This window comes from Sturnira hondurensis, unplaced genomic scaffold (genome assembly GCF_014824575.4).
Source record: "Sturnira hondurensis isolate 20B ecotype Veracruz unplaced genomic scaffold, ASM1482457v3 Scaffold0008992, whole genome shotgun sequence".
NCBI classification, from domain to species: domain Eukaryota; kingdom Metazoa; phylum Chordata; class Mammalia; order Chiroptera; family Phyllostomidae; genus Sturnira; species Sturnira hondurensis.
The window spans coordinates 4,566,724-4,584,090 of NW_028081623.1; the positions used below are offsets into that span (position 1 = coordinate 4,566,724).

The 17,367-nt window shown below is 41.8% G+C and overlaps 1 protein-coding gene and 1 pseudogene across 1 annotated transcript in view; one reads left to right on the top strand and one right to left on the bottom strand.

The window, feature by feature from the left end:
* RALA (RAS like proto-oncogene A) overlaps window positions 1–17,367 on the bottom strand; it is a 113,926-nt gene that overhangs the window by 91,645 nt on the left and 4,914 nt on the right. The gene's annotated exons all lie outside the window — the stretch shown is intronic.
* Window positions 15,288–16,601, top strand: LOC118994013 (dynein light chain 1, cytoplasmic-like; annotated as a pseudogene).

Sequence of the window (17,367 nt, forward strand, 5' to 3'; positions counted from 1 at the left end):
AGACAAAGCAACATAGTTAAGAGTTTGTGCTGAAATCTTAAGTTATGGGTATGGGTATAGGTATGATGGCCAATAAAGAGCACCCATCCCACTTATGTCTCTTGCTGACGTAAAGAACAACTGACATCATGTACACGAAAGTGCTAAGTTTCAATTTTTAAAAACTTAGTTTCTTATACCCTGTACCTTACTGGTAAGAGTAAGAATAGAAACATTGTGTTGAACTTAGCATCATCTTTGGTTACTCTTGTCTATCCATAATCGGAGTTCCTCAATTTTGTAGTCAACAATGCACTAACAATTCTTCAAAACATTGTCAGTGTTCATTATAATTTCCCTTCAGTTACACTAACAGGCAGACAGGCGTTTTGTCTTACTACTTTCTGTGCCATAATACGTAATACATGCTTTTAACAATTTCAAGTTTTAACAGCTTGACACTCATCAGACAAATTGATGTAAAACAGAAATCTTAAGAGTCAAAAGAAAAGTTCACTTGAAGTTCAAACATAAAGAAACATCCATAGCCCTGGCTGGCATAGCTCAGTGGATTGAGCACAGGCCTGCGAACCAGAGGATCGCAGTTCGATTCCCAGTCAGGGCACATGCCTGGGTTGCAGGCCAGTTCCCTGCAGGCCAACTCCCAGCAGGGGACGCACGAGAGGCAACCATACATTGATGTTTCTCTCCCTCTCTCCTGCAGGCCAGTTCCCTGCAGGCCAACTCCCAGCAGGGGACGCATGAAAGGCAACCATACATTGATGTTTCTCTCCCTCTCTCCTCCCCTTCAAAGATAAATAAATAAAATCTTTTTAAAAAAAGGAAAAAAAAAAAAGAAACATCCATAATTTTCAAAGTAAAAAAATACATTCTTCAGGGAGGGCCTGAGAAACGAATGAGGGGGCTATTGAGTCCTTTTGGTAAAATGCTGCCTTTGTCTTGTGTGGAACACCAGAGTATGCTCTTCAGTAAATATTTTTTAAAGGTAAAGGCAGAGATGAAACAGGGTGCAGCCAAAAGGGGGACCCCAAAAAGGGATTTGGAATGGGGTCCAGAACTCAGGGTGTCCAGGGAATATTATAAAAACATAAGATGTCCTCACCCCTTGCTCGCCCCCAGAGGCGTAAGCTGGGGGAAGGGACAAATGGAGCAGGGCCACTGAGAGCTGTTTGCATAGCAACAGTTTCGAAGCTAACCTCTGGCATGGTCATTTATCATATCTATAACCTTTAACGGGTTTCATCGATATGTTAAATAGCTGTGGCCATGCTCTGAGCCAGGGGGATGGAAGTGACTTCCCCCAACAAGCTGTAACTGGGGGCAGGTTCCCTGAGTTACAGTGCCTGCATGAGAGCTTGGAAATGATTGTCTCCACGCCATGGGGCCACACCTTCCCAGACTCATGATGGTAGCTCAGTAAACTCAGAACGTACAGGAATGCTGGCAGGTGTAGCCAATTGTGGGAGGAGTCGGAAATGAGGGTACAGAGGAAGACTGGTGCAGGGATTTAAACCCAGAAATGGCAGCCATTGAGGGAGAGCCATGCGGTTTTGCCAGAATGGCGACCCTACCCTCTCCGCAGCTCTGGTGAAAGAAGAGACTTTGCCTGGAAAAAGGGTACAAAGAACTCTTTGCCAGTAGACCATGAGAAGGTACCACATGGCTTTGGACTAATTAGAGATCCTGCCTGGATGGCGACACAGCTGCCGGTGCCAGCAGCCTGAAACATGGACGTGTGCTTCCTTTCCTGAGTACCATGAATTAGGGCAGGGGGAGAAGGAAGCACTGTGGGTGTGTCTATGGGCATTCAAAAGGACTTTAATATTTTAATGGAGACACTGGGTCACTACTTTAAGTCTGTATAGCTTTAAATAAACCTTTCCTTTACTTTTCACAAGTCTCTGGTATTGAGAGATGTCCTTCCTCTGGCGGTGGACACACGAGCCCAGTAGGTGGTCAGGACAGTATTAGTATAATGTCCTTGGGAGGGGCCCCTGTTGTTCTGTAACAGTTTTTGGTGTCCCTGGATGGCCAAATATTGCCCCCCCTTGGACCTCTGTTCTGTAACAGAGATGCTTTGTTGTAGCTAAAATAATTCTTAATCATAAAAATTCTGAAATTCTTTTCATACATTCGGAAGTTGTTTACCAACTTATCTTTGTTTGAAGTGTGGCTTTTTCCCTTCTCACCTTCTCTTGCAAAAAAGGAAGGAGGAAAGGAAGAAAGAAGAGGGAGGAAGAGGAGGGTTCTGCTAATGAACTGAGCAGAAATCTATTATTTTATATGCCTTTTAAGCTGTGTAACTTAAGATTTGTATCCTTGATAATTTATTATATAACTGATAAAATGGTGATATTTATTAATGTTAGTTCAACCATATATTTATACTGTGTGGTTATAATTCTGTGGGAGAAACAATTTGTCAGTGTCCACCAGCTTGAAAAAAGTCTAGTGTGAGGGCTTAAATATGTAAATAATTAATAAAGTGCATTTATCAAAGAAAGAAAGGAAGGAAGGAAGGAAGGAAAGAAAGAATTCTTACAAGTGAACCTTGAGAAAACTCAGGATATGCTAAGATGAAAAATTACTTCAAACACATAGGGCAGCTTAGACACAGTACACCAGCAGATGAAAGACAGAAATCATTACCACTGGGATTGCTATAATAAAAAAGATGGACAATAATAAACGTTGGTGAGGATGTGAAAAGACTGGGAAACCTCACACAATGATACTGGTAAGGTAAATTGGTGTAGGTATTTTAGAAAAAGTTTGGCAGTTCCTTAAAATATTAAACATGAAGTTACCATATGACCTAGTAAATAAAAACACATGCCTAAAACACATGGAAAAACATATACATCAATGTTCACAGCAGAATTATCCAACAGACGCCAAAAAGTGGAAACACCCAAATGTCTAACAACAGATGAAGGGATGAACAAAATGTGGTATAACCACTCAATGGAACTTTTTTTGGCCACAAAAAGGAATGAGGTACTGATAGATGCTATAACATGGACAAACCTTGAAAAATTATGTTAAGTAAAAAAAGTCACACAAGAAAGACCACATTTTTACCATGTGTAAAATGTGGTTTACCATGTGCAGAATTCACTTCTGGGTATTTATTAAAACAAACAGACAAACAAAAAGCACTAACTCAAAAAGACACATGTCCCCCAATATTCATCTGCAGCATTATTTATAGTAACCAAGATATAGAAACAACCTAAGTGTCCTTCTATGGATGAATGAGTAAAGAAAATGTGAGACAGACACACAACACATACAAATTATTCATCCATAGAAAAAGAATGAAATCTTGCCATTTGTGGCAGCATGAATGGAACTTGAGGACATTATGGTAAGTGCAATAAGACAGAGAACGACAAAAACAAATGACAAAAAAAGCAAGCTCTCACATGTGGATCTGAAAAAAAGAAAAACCTAAGCTTAGAAACGCAGAAACCAGACTTGTGTGCTAAAGGCAGGGCAAATGGGTAAAGGTAACCAAAAGGTACAAACTTCCAAAGATGGAGGGGTACGTAGATACACTGTGCCTCCTCGCACAACCAAAAGATGGTCAACGAATTTAGAAACAAAAAAACAATTAGAACTGCCAGAAAATTGAACTGCATGGAAGTCCGACAACCAAGGAGTTAAAGAAGAAACATTTATCCAGACCAGTCGAAGGGGTGGAGATGGGGAGATGGGGAGATGGGCAGCTGGGCAGAGAGGACTCCCAGAAAGGTGGCAGCTGGTGGACTGGTTGGTCCCCCATCTGTGTGCAGATAAATCGGGAAGAACAACTGGGGAATGAGACAGACTGTGCAACCCAGGGTTCCAGTGCAGGCAAATAAAGCCTCAGAATCTGACTGACAAAACCTTTGGGGATTGCAGCGGTGGGAGGAACTCCCAGCCTCACAGGAGAGTTTGTTGGAGAGACCCTGTACAGGGTCCTAGAACTTACACAAACCCACCCACTGGGGAATCAACACCAGAAGGGCCCAATTTGCTTGTGGGTAGCGGAGGAAGTGACTAAAGCCAGCCAAGAGCCCAGAAAGCAGCACTGCTCCCTCTTGGGCTCTTCCTCCACATATAGCACAATGCAGCAATGTGGGTTGCCCAGCTCTAGTAATATGTAAGGCTCCACCCCTTAATACACAAAAAGTACACTGAGACCCCAAAAAAGTGGCTGAAATCAAAGACAGATCAAGGCTCCTGAAAAAATACAACTAAGCGACAAAGATAGCCAACCTATCAGATGCACAGTTCAAAACACTGGTAATCAGGATGCTCACAGAAATAGTTGAGCATGGTGGCAAAACAGAGGAAAAAGTGAAGCCTATGCAAAGTGCAATAAAGCAAAATATACAGGGAACCAACAGTGAAGTAAAAGAAACCAGGAGTCATATCAATGGTTTGGACCAGAAAGAATAAACACACATTCAATCAGAACAGAAGAAACAAGAGTTAAAAAAAATGAGGAGAGGCTGAGGAACTGCCAGGACAACTTTAAATATTCCAAAATCTGAATCATAAGGGTGCCAGAAAAAGAAGAGGAAGTGAAAGAAACCAAAAACTTATTTGAAAACATAATAGAGTACTTCTCTAATCTGGCAAAGGAAACAGACTTCTGGGAAGTCCAGGAAATCCAGAGAGTCCCAACCAAGTTGGACCCAAGGAAGCACACACCAAGGCATATCATAATCACATTACCCAAGATTAAAGTTAAGGAAAGAACCTCAAAAGCAGCAAGAGAAAAGGAGACAGTTACCTACAAAGGAGTTCCCATAAGACTATCATCTGATTTCTCAAAAGAAACCTTACAGGCAAGAAGGGCCTGGAAAGAAGTATTCCAAGTCATAAAAGGCAAAGACCTACATCCAAGATTGCTCTATCTAGCAAAGCTTTCATTTAAAATGGAAGGGCAGATAAACTGCTTCACAGATAAGGTAAAGTTAAAGGAGTTCATCATCACCAAAACGTTATTATATTAAATGTTAAAGGGACTTATCTAAGAAAAAGAAGATAAAAACTATGAACAGTAAAACGGTAACTCACAACTATCAACAAATGAACCTAAAGACAAAAACAAACTAGGCAAACAATTAGAACAGGAACAGAATCACAGAAATGGGAGATCACATGGAGGGTTATGGACAGGGAGAAGTGGAGAATGGAAGAAAAGGTACAAAGAATAAGTGGCATAAATGGTAGGTACAAAATAGACAGGGGGAGGTTAAGAATAGAATAGGAAATGAAGAAGCCAAAGAACTTACATGTATGACCCATGGATATGAACTAAGGGGAGTGAGAATTCTGGTGGGAGGGGGAATGTAGGTCACAGGGGAAGAGAGGGGGTGAAATGGGACAACTGTAATAGCATAATCAATAAAACATACTTTTTAGAAAACAATCCCCCCAAGAATTTATAATGCTGCCACCCCCACAAATACAAACTTCCAGTGAAAAAATAAGCCATGAGGCTTTAAATATATAACACAGTAACTAACTATAGTTGATAACATAGTATTACATATTTGAAAGTTGCTAAGAGAATAATAAAAGTTCTGATAAGGAAAACCCATTTGTAACAATGTATGCTAATGGACAATGTATGTTAACTGGACTTACTGTGGTGATCATTTTTCAATATATAGAAATATCAAATCATGATGTTGTATACCTCAAACTAAAATGATGTTATATGCCCATCATATCTAACTTAACAACAAAAAAAGACTACATATTGCATGATTCCATTTATGAAGTCCAGAAATTTCCAGAACAGGCAAGTTTGTTACAGATGGAAGTAGATTAGTAAAGGTAACCCTCGAACTACACATCTTTGAAATACGCAGGTCTTACACATGGATTTTTTTCAATAATAGGTACAGTACTGTAAATATATTAATATTTTCTTTATGACTTTAATACCATTCTTTCCCCTAGCTTACTTTATTACAAGAATATAGTATATATTATCTGTATATGACATACAAAATATGTTAATCTATGGTTTACGTCATCAGTAAGGCCTCCTGTCACCAGTAGGCTATTAATAGTTAAGTTTGGGTGAGTTAAAAGTTATATACAGATTTTCAAATGCACAGAATTCCATGCCTGTAACTTGACACTGTTCAAGGGTCAACTGTAGTTGCTAGGGGCTACAGGAAGGCGGACTCAATCAGGAGTGATGACTGATAAGCATGGGGTTTCTTTCTGGGGTAATTTAGAGAGATAGTAGTGATAGTTGCACAACTCTACAACTACTGCATGGTATACTTTAAAAGGGTAAATTTTATGGTATGTGAATTGTATCTCAATAAACTTGCTATTTAAAAAGATCCGGCCTCCCACATCCCCAAAATGAGTAAAGCATATAAAAAGGTAATTCAGAATAAAACATGTAAACAACCAATGACTGTACAAAAAGTTCAAACAGTTGTAACCAACTAAATATAACTTTCCAAATAAAGTAATACATAAAGACAGGAATAGGTTTTGTGATGTGATCAAGTGTTTTTTTTTTATTCTGAAAGACCAAGACAACTACTAAAAGTCCCAAGCAGCAAATAAGAATAAATGAAGAGACATAGAGAATTATCTTAGTTGCAACGTTTAGACACATGAAATAGGAAGACCTTGGTAACTATTATAATAGAGTGGTGGGAAGCTTACTGATAATCCAAGGATTAAGAGACCAGGGTTGGTGTCCCAGAAACCTAAGTCCTCAGAGGGTTGAGATTTTCTGTCACAGACAAAATGTCTTAGGCAGAAAGATCACGGGAAAGAGACTGTCCTATGACTAAAAATGTGGGGGTGGAGGAAGGGGAAAAAAAGGGAACAGAAAAGATGAGCATCCTGATAAATCCCTGCCATCCAAATGGCAGCATATACCAGAGGGTGAACACTAAGGGTCTTCAGGATAGGGGAGTCACTCACGCCCAACCCAAGGCTGATGTGCATGCCAGTTTGGCAGCAAGACCCAGAGAGTAGTAAAAGGCAATGTGGGTTCCAGGAAAAGTGGGGATGGACAACAGTCCATGGACCAAGGGTATTCACCAAGTGAGTGAGAACTCTTCAACCTAGGAAGAAGAAATTATTTATTAAACACCTGTAGGGAAAATGGAGTTAGTCAGGCTCCCTCACCTGGATGTCCAGGTGACGGTGGCCTGACAGTGTTCATTTGGCCTTGAGTAAGGGCTGCATGCATAGGATGAAGCTGTTATATAACCTGAAAGTCAGTTTGGCACCTTGCTGGCTTTGTGTGCACTCAGTATGTAAGGAAGTCAGGACTTCCTGATGTGCAACATGTGGCTTGCCGTGTGCAAGGATCATCCCACCCCAGAATAAAAGCATGTCAGATATTTTGATGGGCTCCACAAATTTTCTTGTTTGCCTGAATCCCATTTGATCCTGTCCGTCCTTGAAAGGCTGCAGGACAACTGGCTGAGCAGCAGGATTTATGGCGGACGAATCCATCGGGACCCAGGAGAGGGGATTAGAGTGATTAGAGGGGTGGACAGCCACAGGTTTGTAACATTTGGTGGCAGGGCACCTTGGGCTCCCTGAAGGACTGGCCCAATGTTAGTAGCACACCCAACACAGTATGGAAGGCCCTGTGGGTAGTAGGGGAGATCCTGGGCAAAGTCAAGTGCCCAGGTGACCATGCACTAGGTGTTTCTTACAGCTTTGCTAGCTGTGATGGAGACAGTACTTCTCGATGCAGCAAAGCTGAGAGAGCTCCAAGACTGCACTCCATGATGCAACGAAGTTACATGAACTCTGAGGAAGAGAACAAGCCCTGGAGGCCCAGATCTGAGCCCTGGAGGAAGACCTCTGAACAGTGGAGCCACAGTGATCCCCCTTCCCAGTTGTAGTGAAAAAGGAGGGGGAAGAGGAACTGAGTACTCTGTGGGCTCATCCAGTAAATACAGATGAAATTGCAGCAGTCTAGGGCGACTGAGGGGAGTTCAGATCTGGGAAGCCCATGACCCTCTTTCCCTCTCCCACCCCGCACAGACTTGGAACAAAGTTGCTGGGAGTCACTGGGCTGGAGGACTGTAGCCCAGGCCTGGTGCTGTGGTGGCAGCAGTGCCAGTGCCTAGAAAGCTCCGCTCCAGGAGCGCTGATCAGGGAGGGGGCACCAGCGGAGCCCACTGCTTCAGCGGAGGGGAGGCAGCAGCAGGTGGGAGGCAAAGTTTCTCGAGCCCCCTACATCCCTTGAGCCCCCTCCAGCCAAAAAAGTGAACCTGTGCAGGTGACTAGGACCTAGATGTGGTCCCTACAAATTCCCAGCAAGTCCTAGCTTTAGTAGATATACAGGCAGAATGTATCCTCCTATATGGAAACCCTGAGAAGTTTCCAGGGCCTAAGGCCTCTACTGATGATTATGGGGGGCACAGTGCAGCCCATACAGCTCTCCCTGGGTATTGGACAATTGCCCACTGTGAATACACTGTTTATGTGTCACCCATTCCTGGGCATCGATGTGCTTCAAGGAGTGTGGCTGTAGACTATTGTGGGAAAGTTCTGCTTGCAAGTGCAAGTGGTAAAAGTTATTTTGCAGGGGCATGCTAAGCACCCCTGCATTCAGTTGCTGCTCCCCACTGCAGATGACGGCAGTAGAAGACCATGTGGTCTACTGTATCAGCATGGGAGTTACCTGTCATCTTATCAGAGGTACAGGAAGTCTGTGAGACCTGTGTTGTCTGCTTACAACAACATTCCCAGAGGACTGTGGGAACTACTGGACAGGTGATGCAGAGATGAATACTGCTGACTCAGTGGCAGGTTGATGTGACTGGACCCCTACCTAGTTCAGAGGGGTTTCAGTATGCAACCACATGTGCGGACATGGCCACTGGACTCTTGGCTGCATGCCCTGCACTCCACCTGGATCAAAAAGTGGTAATCACAGGACTAGAACACTTTTGCGCTGCTTATCGGTGACCCTTGAGGAGTCAGAGGAGGGGGGCCCAGGTCCAGTGGAAGGGTCACTCTACTGGACTGTTGCTCCAATTCAGTTACAAGTGCAGACTAAAGATACTTTGCTGAAACCAGGCATGGGAAAACCAGAAAACATTATGTTGCCTGCATCTGAGGGCCTGGAACGTGGACAACGGCCACTTGGATCTGGCCTTTGGAGATAAAAAGCCCCCTATATGCACTGGGTGGCTCCCTGGGCACAAGAGGTGGAGAGAACTTTGCAAATAGTGTCCTAGGTAATTGGGACATGGCCCCTAGTCTTCCGAGTAACATACCCAGGGCCAGGGCCAGCAGGCTGTGAAATGCTTCTTTGTGATATTCTTATGGCCCCCATTATGAGTTCCCCACTGTTATTCCAAGTAGATGCTGAACCCCTAGCCACGGTGCAAAAGGGTGCCAAGTAACACATTAGTTGACAGGGTACATACCTACGCCTCAGTGGCTAACCAATCAGCATGCTGGATCTGCACTGAAATCCCCCTTAGCTTGGCTGTCAGCCTCCCATGGCACATCTCTCCAGCTTCTGTCTCAAATTGGACTTGGTTACAACATCAGTGAAACAGTGCACAGTCCTTGTGGAAAGCTAGCTGGAATGACATCTACACTGGGGCAGAGTAGCAATATGAACGACCCCAGCTGCTAGTCAGCTACTCCATATGGAATGACCTGGGGTGGCTCGTGGCTGAGGCCATGAAGTGGGCTAAACCAGCCCCTCTCTGTATTAAGAACCTCAAAGGACAAAGCCAAGAGGGCTGGACTCTGATAGGTCTGTGTCAGAAGCATACTTTCAAGCATTTACTATGTAGTGCCAAATAACATGTGGGCTGCAGTTCCCTCAGGGGCCCTCTAGGTGTATGGCTCACGTGGGTAGCCTTACCCTTGTCTGGGAATTGGAGTGGCCATTGTACCTGAGGGTGCCCTTATTTGCCTGTCTCCTACTTGCTTGTTGCTGTAGTCTATTCTGCTGTCATGGTATATGGGAGCAGGGCTCTGCCCTCCTTGCCAAGGGACCTTCGCAGAACATATCCTCATGTAGATTGTATGAAGAGCCTGAAGGGGTGGATTGTAGGGAAAATGGAATCAGTCAGGCTCCCTCACCTGGATGTCCAGGAGACTGTGGCTTGGTAGTGTTCATGTGGCCTTGAGTAAGGGCCCGCATGTGTAGAACGAAGGAAGCTCTGTTATATAACTGAAGGTCGGTATTGGCACCTTGCTGGCTTTGTGTGCACTTAGTATATAAGGAAGTAGGGACTTCCCGATGTGCAACATGTGGCTTGTGGCATGCATGGACTGCCCCAACCCAGAATAAAGGCATGTCAGACGTCCTGATGGGCTCTACAACTTTTCTTTTGTCTGCCTGAATCCTGTGTGGACCTGCCCAGCCTTGAGCAGCTGCAGGACAACACCCCAACTACCATCACTTCCAGCATGGCGAAAATGGACAAGAGGCCACGAACTGAGAATTGCAGAACTCCTAAGAGAAGTTCCCCAGCACACGTGACAAGAAATTAATAAATATCCTATCATGAGCATTCCTGGGAAAGGAAATACTCAGAATGGCAGACACAGACAATGAGATGTGAACTGGGAGTTCACACAAGCACCCAGATAAACTTGAATAAGCACCTACAGAAAATATGCTACTTGAACTTTCTGCATGAATCAGATGGCGGTGAAATGAAAATTCTCCAAAAGTTGGGAGACTGAGCACTGGTGTGTGCCTATAGTTGCGTGTGTGCAGGATATTGGGCCAACACCTGATCCCACACCAATACACCACTTCCAGCCAGAGAACTAGGTCTTGATAAATAAATTCTGGAGAAAGAATCACCTCAAAGTCAGATGATCCAGACCCTACAAGCTTGTCTAGAACCATGCCACAGCTGTGTACTCTAGGTCATCTCAATGGATAACCTCATCTACAAACTTCCCTTGACAAGTGACCTATAGACACAAAGACCCAAGCCATAACTACATCAATGCAAGATTAGCCTAATTCATTTGCAAACACAAAAGCCACTTAAAACTAAGAAAGCCTAGAGGAGGAGCCCTTAGATTTTGATAGACCTATAGCAGCTTTAGCCTAGTGGTCACTCTGTGGCATCTGTTACTGGCTGAGTGAAGACTACAATGGAGTTTGGAAGAACTGTGTGGAGAAGTGGGAACAAAACTCAGGACTGGCTGCATAAACTGGGGAACCATGGAGCAGTTTTGGCCTTGCTTGTACTTTGTTGCTGCCCACCAAGAAACTAAACCTTTCCTGCCTTTTACCCCATTCATCTCCATTAAGCATCTCTTAACATAGATAGTGAAGGACTGCAGTCTTTGAAAGGCACAGCCATAGCTAAATTAACATACAAACATACATATTTGTATATCCACAGAGAAGATAATATAATGAAACAATCAACATATCTACTGAAAACACATAATACTGCTATTTCACATTGTTCTGAGGATATTAATTAATGCAATTAGGTAAGATAAACAATGAGAGTCATAAACATTGGAAAAGAAAAGGATAATATTTCTATCTACAGCTGACCTGACAGTATATCTGGATCTAAGAGAAGCAATGATTTAAGTAAGTCAAAGAATAAGGATTTAGCAAAGTAGCAGTAAATCTCCAGAAACTAGCTAATATTGATATACATGAATAATAACCAGTTAGAAGACAGAATGGTTAGAAAACTGTAATAGTACAAAAAAATAAAATAAAATTCTTATGAATAAACGCAAGTGTTCAAAACTTATATGAAGATTTAAGAAAATGAAAAGACATTACTTACTCTAAGTTAAGATGTCTCAAGACCATCAATGTATCAGTCCTAAGTTAAATCATAAGTTTGATGTGGTACCAATAAAAATGAGCTTTTTAACAAACTTAGACAAACTGATGCTAAGGTTCATATGGAAACATAAAATATGCAATAGCATTAAAAACAATGAAGGAGCTAAAATAACAGATTAGTCCTACCAGATATTAAATCATACTATAAAGTCTCTATGATTAAGGGAGTGTAGTAACTGGTACATGAATAGCCAGACAATCCAACAGAATAAAATACACTGAACTACATATAGAAATCTTTTATATGACTAAGGGAGAAAGGGTTTTTTTTTTTGTTTTTTAAAGAAATGGCATTGGACAACTGGATAATCATGTGAGAAAAGATAAAATTAGATGCATACTCACACCCTATACCAAAATATACTCCAAATGGCTCAGAACTGTGAAAAAAATGAAACACTATTAGCACTAGAAGAAAACGTGGATCAATTCCTCTATAACCTGGTAGGGAAAGGCTAACTATAACCAAAAATCCAGATGTGATAAATTTAATATAAATATATTTGGCTACTCAAAAACAAAAACAAAAACACTTTTGCATAGCAAAAACAAAAACAAAAAAACCACTATAAACAATGCCAAAAGATGAGTGGGCAAAATATTTGCAATATATGTCAAAGTTAAATGGCTAATATTCTTAAACATACAATACTTTTAAAATCTGAAGAAATAAAGACAAAAATTATTCAGAAAATAGACAATATGACACTTCTGGCCAAGATGGAGGCATAGGTAGACATGCTGTGCCTCTCAGAACAACCAAAATAAGGACAACAACAATTTAGAAACAAAAACCAACCAGTACTGATAGCAAACTGAACTGTATGGAAGTCCAACAACCAAGGAGTTAAAGTAGACACATTCAACGCACCGGCAGGAGGGGCAGAGTAGGGCAACTGGGCAGAGAGAGGTTGCTCGGCAAAAAGAATGGTGGCTGGAGGTGGATTGTGGAGGGGCACGGCACACCAGGTGGCTCGTGGCACACAAGGCAGTCCCACATTTGTGTGCAGATAAACCAGGTGAAACTGGGGAACAAGATAGTCTGTGTAACCCAGGGTCCTGGCTCGGGGAAATAAAGCCTCAAAACCCCGAATGAAAACACCTGTGGGGGTTAAAGTGCTAGGAGAAACTCCCAGCCTCACAGTAGAGTTTGTTGTAGAGACCCACAGGGTCCTAGAATGTACACAAGCCCGCCCACCCACCCGGGAACCAGCACCAGAAGGGCCCAATTTGCTTGTGGGAAGCGGGGCAAGTGACTGAAATCTGGCAGAGAGTGGAGCAAGCACCATTGTTCCCTCTCATACCCCTCCCCCACATACAGCATCACAACCCAGCCAGGTCAGTTACTCAGCCCCAGTGAATACCTAAGGCTCCACCCCTCACTACGTAACTGGTGCGTGAAGACCAAAAAAAAACCCTGCCCAAACGATAGAACAGATCAAAGCTCCAGAACAAATACAACTAAGTGATAAAGAGATAGCCAACCTATCAGATGCATAGTTCAAAACACTGGTAATCAGGATGCTCACAGAACTGGCTGAATTTGGTTGCAAATTAGATGAAAAAATGAAGGCTATGCTAAGTGAAATGATGGAAAATGCACAGGGATCCAATACTGATGAGAAGAAGCCTAGGACTCAAATCATTGGAGTGGACCAGAAGAAAGAAACAACCAAACAGAAAAGAATGAAGAAACAAGAATTCAAAAAAACTGAGGAGAGGCTTAGGAACCTCCAGGACATCTTTAAATGTTCCAACAACCAAATTATAGGGATACCAGAAGAAGAGGAAGAGCAACAAGTGGAAACCTTATTTGAACAAATAATAAAGGAGAACTTCCCCAATCTGGCAAAGGAAATAGACTTCCAGGAAGCTCAGAGAATCCCAAAGAGGAACACACCAAGGCATATCATAATTACATTAGCCAAGATAAAAATGAAGGAGAGAATCCTAGAAGCAGCAAGAGAAAAGGCGACAGTAACCTGCAAAGGAGTTCCCATCAGACTGTCAGCTGAGTTCTCAAAGGAGACCTTGCAGGCAAGAAGGGGCTGGAAAGAAGTATTCCAAGTCATGAAAGACAAGGACCTACATACATCCAAGATTGCTGTATTCAGCAAAGCTTTCATTTAAAATGGAAGGGCAGATACAGTGCTTCTCTATAAGGTCAAGTTAAAGGAGTTCATCATCACCAAGCCCATATGAAATGTTAAAGGGATTTATCTAAGAAAGAGAAGTTTAAAATGCATACAGTAAAATGACAACAAACATACAGTTATTAACAAGCACACCTGAAACAAAAGCAAAAACAAACTAAGCAAACAACTGGAACAGGAACAGAACCACAGAAATGGAGATCATATGGAGGGTTATCAACAGGGGAGTGGGAGGGGCAGAGGGGGGAAAAGGTACAGAGAATAAGTAGCGTAGATGGTGGATAGAAAATAGACAGGGGGAGGCTAAGAATAGTAAGAGAAATGTAGAAGCCAAAGAACTTATAATTATGATACATGGACATCAACTAAAGGGGGGGAATGTGGGTGGGAGAGGGTGTGCAGGCTGGAGGGGAGTGAAGGCACAAAATGGGACAACTGTAATAGCATAATCAATAATATATACTTAAAAAAAGAAAATAGACAATATGAAACACACTATTTTAAAATGTGAAGAAATCGTCCTTAAACACACAGAAATGTTCGATTCATTGATACCAAGAGGAATACAAATTTCAACTACACCAAGACATCATTTCTCACCCATGAGAGTGGCAGAAGTAAGAGCATGGCAACATACTCTGTTGGCCAGACTGTGGCACTTTTCCTCCCTTTGCTTTCTTTCCTTTTATTTTTTCCTTTTTTGTTCTTCTATAATACAAAAAATATAGGGTGTGGGGGGATAAATGGTGCTAGAGGGAGAAAACATGGCTGGTGAGTACAATACAATATGCAGATGATGTATTATGGACCTCAGTTCTTGAGCTCAGCAAAAAACAAACAACAAAAAAAAACAAACAAAAATTCAAAGCCAGGAACTCAAACTGTAAGAAAGTTTAGTTAGAAAGTTACAGAGGTAGTAAAAGTGAGCCACAGAAGAAATGGGCTAAGGAAACAAGTCATAGAGGCAAAGAAGGGCCCCTGGAGCATAGGAGAGAGGAAGGGCAGTGTGAGAAGGGAAAGAGAAGGTGGGGAGTGTTCCTGGGAGGGAGAGCACCAAGACTGTGGCACTCCTACACCCTACTGCTAGAATTCAAAATACTACAAGTAACTGCATATGCAGAGGAATTTGGCAATGTCTAATAAATCTTATACATGCATTTATGTTGAAGATACACCTCCAACAGTACAAAAACACATATGGTATGCAAAGTTTTTCATTGCAACATCGCTCGTAATAGAAAAATATAGGAAAATACTTAAATGTCCAAGTACAGAAGAATGGTTGAATAAACCATGATACATACAATGAAGTACTCTGCAGCTTAAATGAAAGTTATTTACTTTATTAGTTTTTTCAAGTAGCTTTGAAATTATTAGGACATAAATACATATTAAGTTGTTTGGACCTAACTATTTAAGAAATTAAACTGTTCCGTGTTTCTTTTGACCTAAGGATGCTGTGAAAAAAAGTAACTGACATAACAAGGCTGCCACAAACTGAGAAAGTTTGAGTTTTGATAAATGCCTGTGAAGATTTTTTAAGAGTGTTTATGTATGTAGTTAGAAGGTTACTGTGGATTGTGGTTAACAAAATTTATAATAGGCACATGAGGACACTGCCCATAATATAGTAAGAGCTGTTAATAGACTTTATGGTAGCACATAAAAGGAACAACTAGCCCAGTCTTGAGAGTTACTTTTCATTTGTTTTGTTTCTTTTTGCAGAAGAGTGTCAAAAGAAAGAATACAATCAAGATACACTTTTTGGAGACATATAGCTTAACTTGAGTTCTGAAGTACCAGTAAGAGTATACTAGGACTAGGGGAAGAAGTGGCTATAATTACAGGAAGAAGAAATGGGGAACTGAAAAAATACTAGATTCCAGAAGCTTGGAATTATGGGAACTAATATCCTGGGAGGACAAAAAGACATGAGGCTATGGGTTTAAAGATGGAATAGGTCTTGAAGGTTCTGTATATGAAAGTAAAGACAGAGATGCCCCAGGGCTTCAGTAGCAATGGCTTCTCCCTCTAGGTGTGAGCTTCACCAGCCCCTCCCCCAGAAGACTGCTGCAGTTGGCCAGCTCCACTGTAACCACGTGTGACCGAATACATGTGTGAACAAAAGGCGGTGATCAAAAATGTTGATGTGCCGGAGGAGATGCAACAGGACTTCATGGAATGTGCTACTCAAGAGAAAGCTTCTCCTATGTTATACTGGAAAAATATAACACAGACAAGGATATTGTGACCCACATTAAGAAGTTTTGACAAGTACAAACCCACCTGGCACTGCACTGTGGGGAGGAACTCCGGCAGTTACATGACATGAATCCAAACACTTCATCTACTTCTACCCGGGCCAAGTGGCCATTCTTCTGTTCAAATCTGGTTTAAAACTGGACTGTACCACACTCCCAGTGCTCCATCCAAAAACAAGGATTGCAGCCTAGCTTCCAAATACCAGAGACTGAAATCTTTAGTCTTGCCTAAAGGTACACCTTGACCTTGAACCTTTATTGTGTTGATTTCTACAGGGCATTCCCTATACTCAACATTTATAACCACAACATTTGTGGTGGTTATAAAACAATTAGCAAAACAGCTTACATTTATATTTATTTTCTCTTCCATACCTCTCTGCTCCATGTTCTTCCTTCTCAAAATCTATTCCTTTCCTCAAAAAATAAATGTTGGAGAACTTAAAAAAAAAAGGTAAGAAAGATAAAAGGAGATTGGATTTTATTAATGGGCAAGAAGGAGCTGCAAAAGGCTTTAAGCAGGGCAGTATGATGACTGCTCTAAACAAGTGCGGAGAAAAGAGGGGGAGGTGATGGTAGCAGGGAGCAAACAGGCTAAAAGGCTGCTGCAGTAATCTGGTGTAGATCTAAACAGAGCAGCTGAACCAAAGCATTTGCAATCACTCAGTGGTGTAGAAAGCTCTACTTTCAATGCATTACTGCGCTAGCTACTCAACTGCTTAAGAACAGAGAAGCAAGAGAGCTTATGGTTTAGATAACCAGAATCATGATCTTTGAGAAAATCTGGGATCTTTGCCTCACCTTCACAATGCAGTTGGGAGTAGAAGTCATTTCACAATCTTGCTATTTTATTCTTCAAGGTGATACTGTCAAATCCTGATATTTGGCTTGAATAAGTGAATTCAGCAATGAAACTCGGTCCCACATTTCAAAGAGATTACATGTGTCAAGGGTTATACCTTCTGCATCTCATATAGTACTCTAGCTATGAAAGGCTTTAAGAATAGTATTACATAAAAACAGACACAAAGATCAATGGAACAGAACAGAGAGCTCAGAAATAAACCCACACCTTTATAGTCAATTAATATTTGACAGAGGAAGC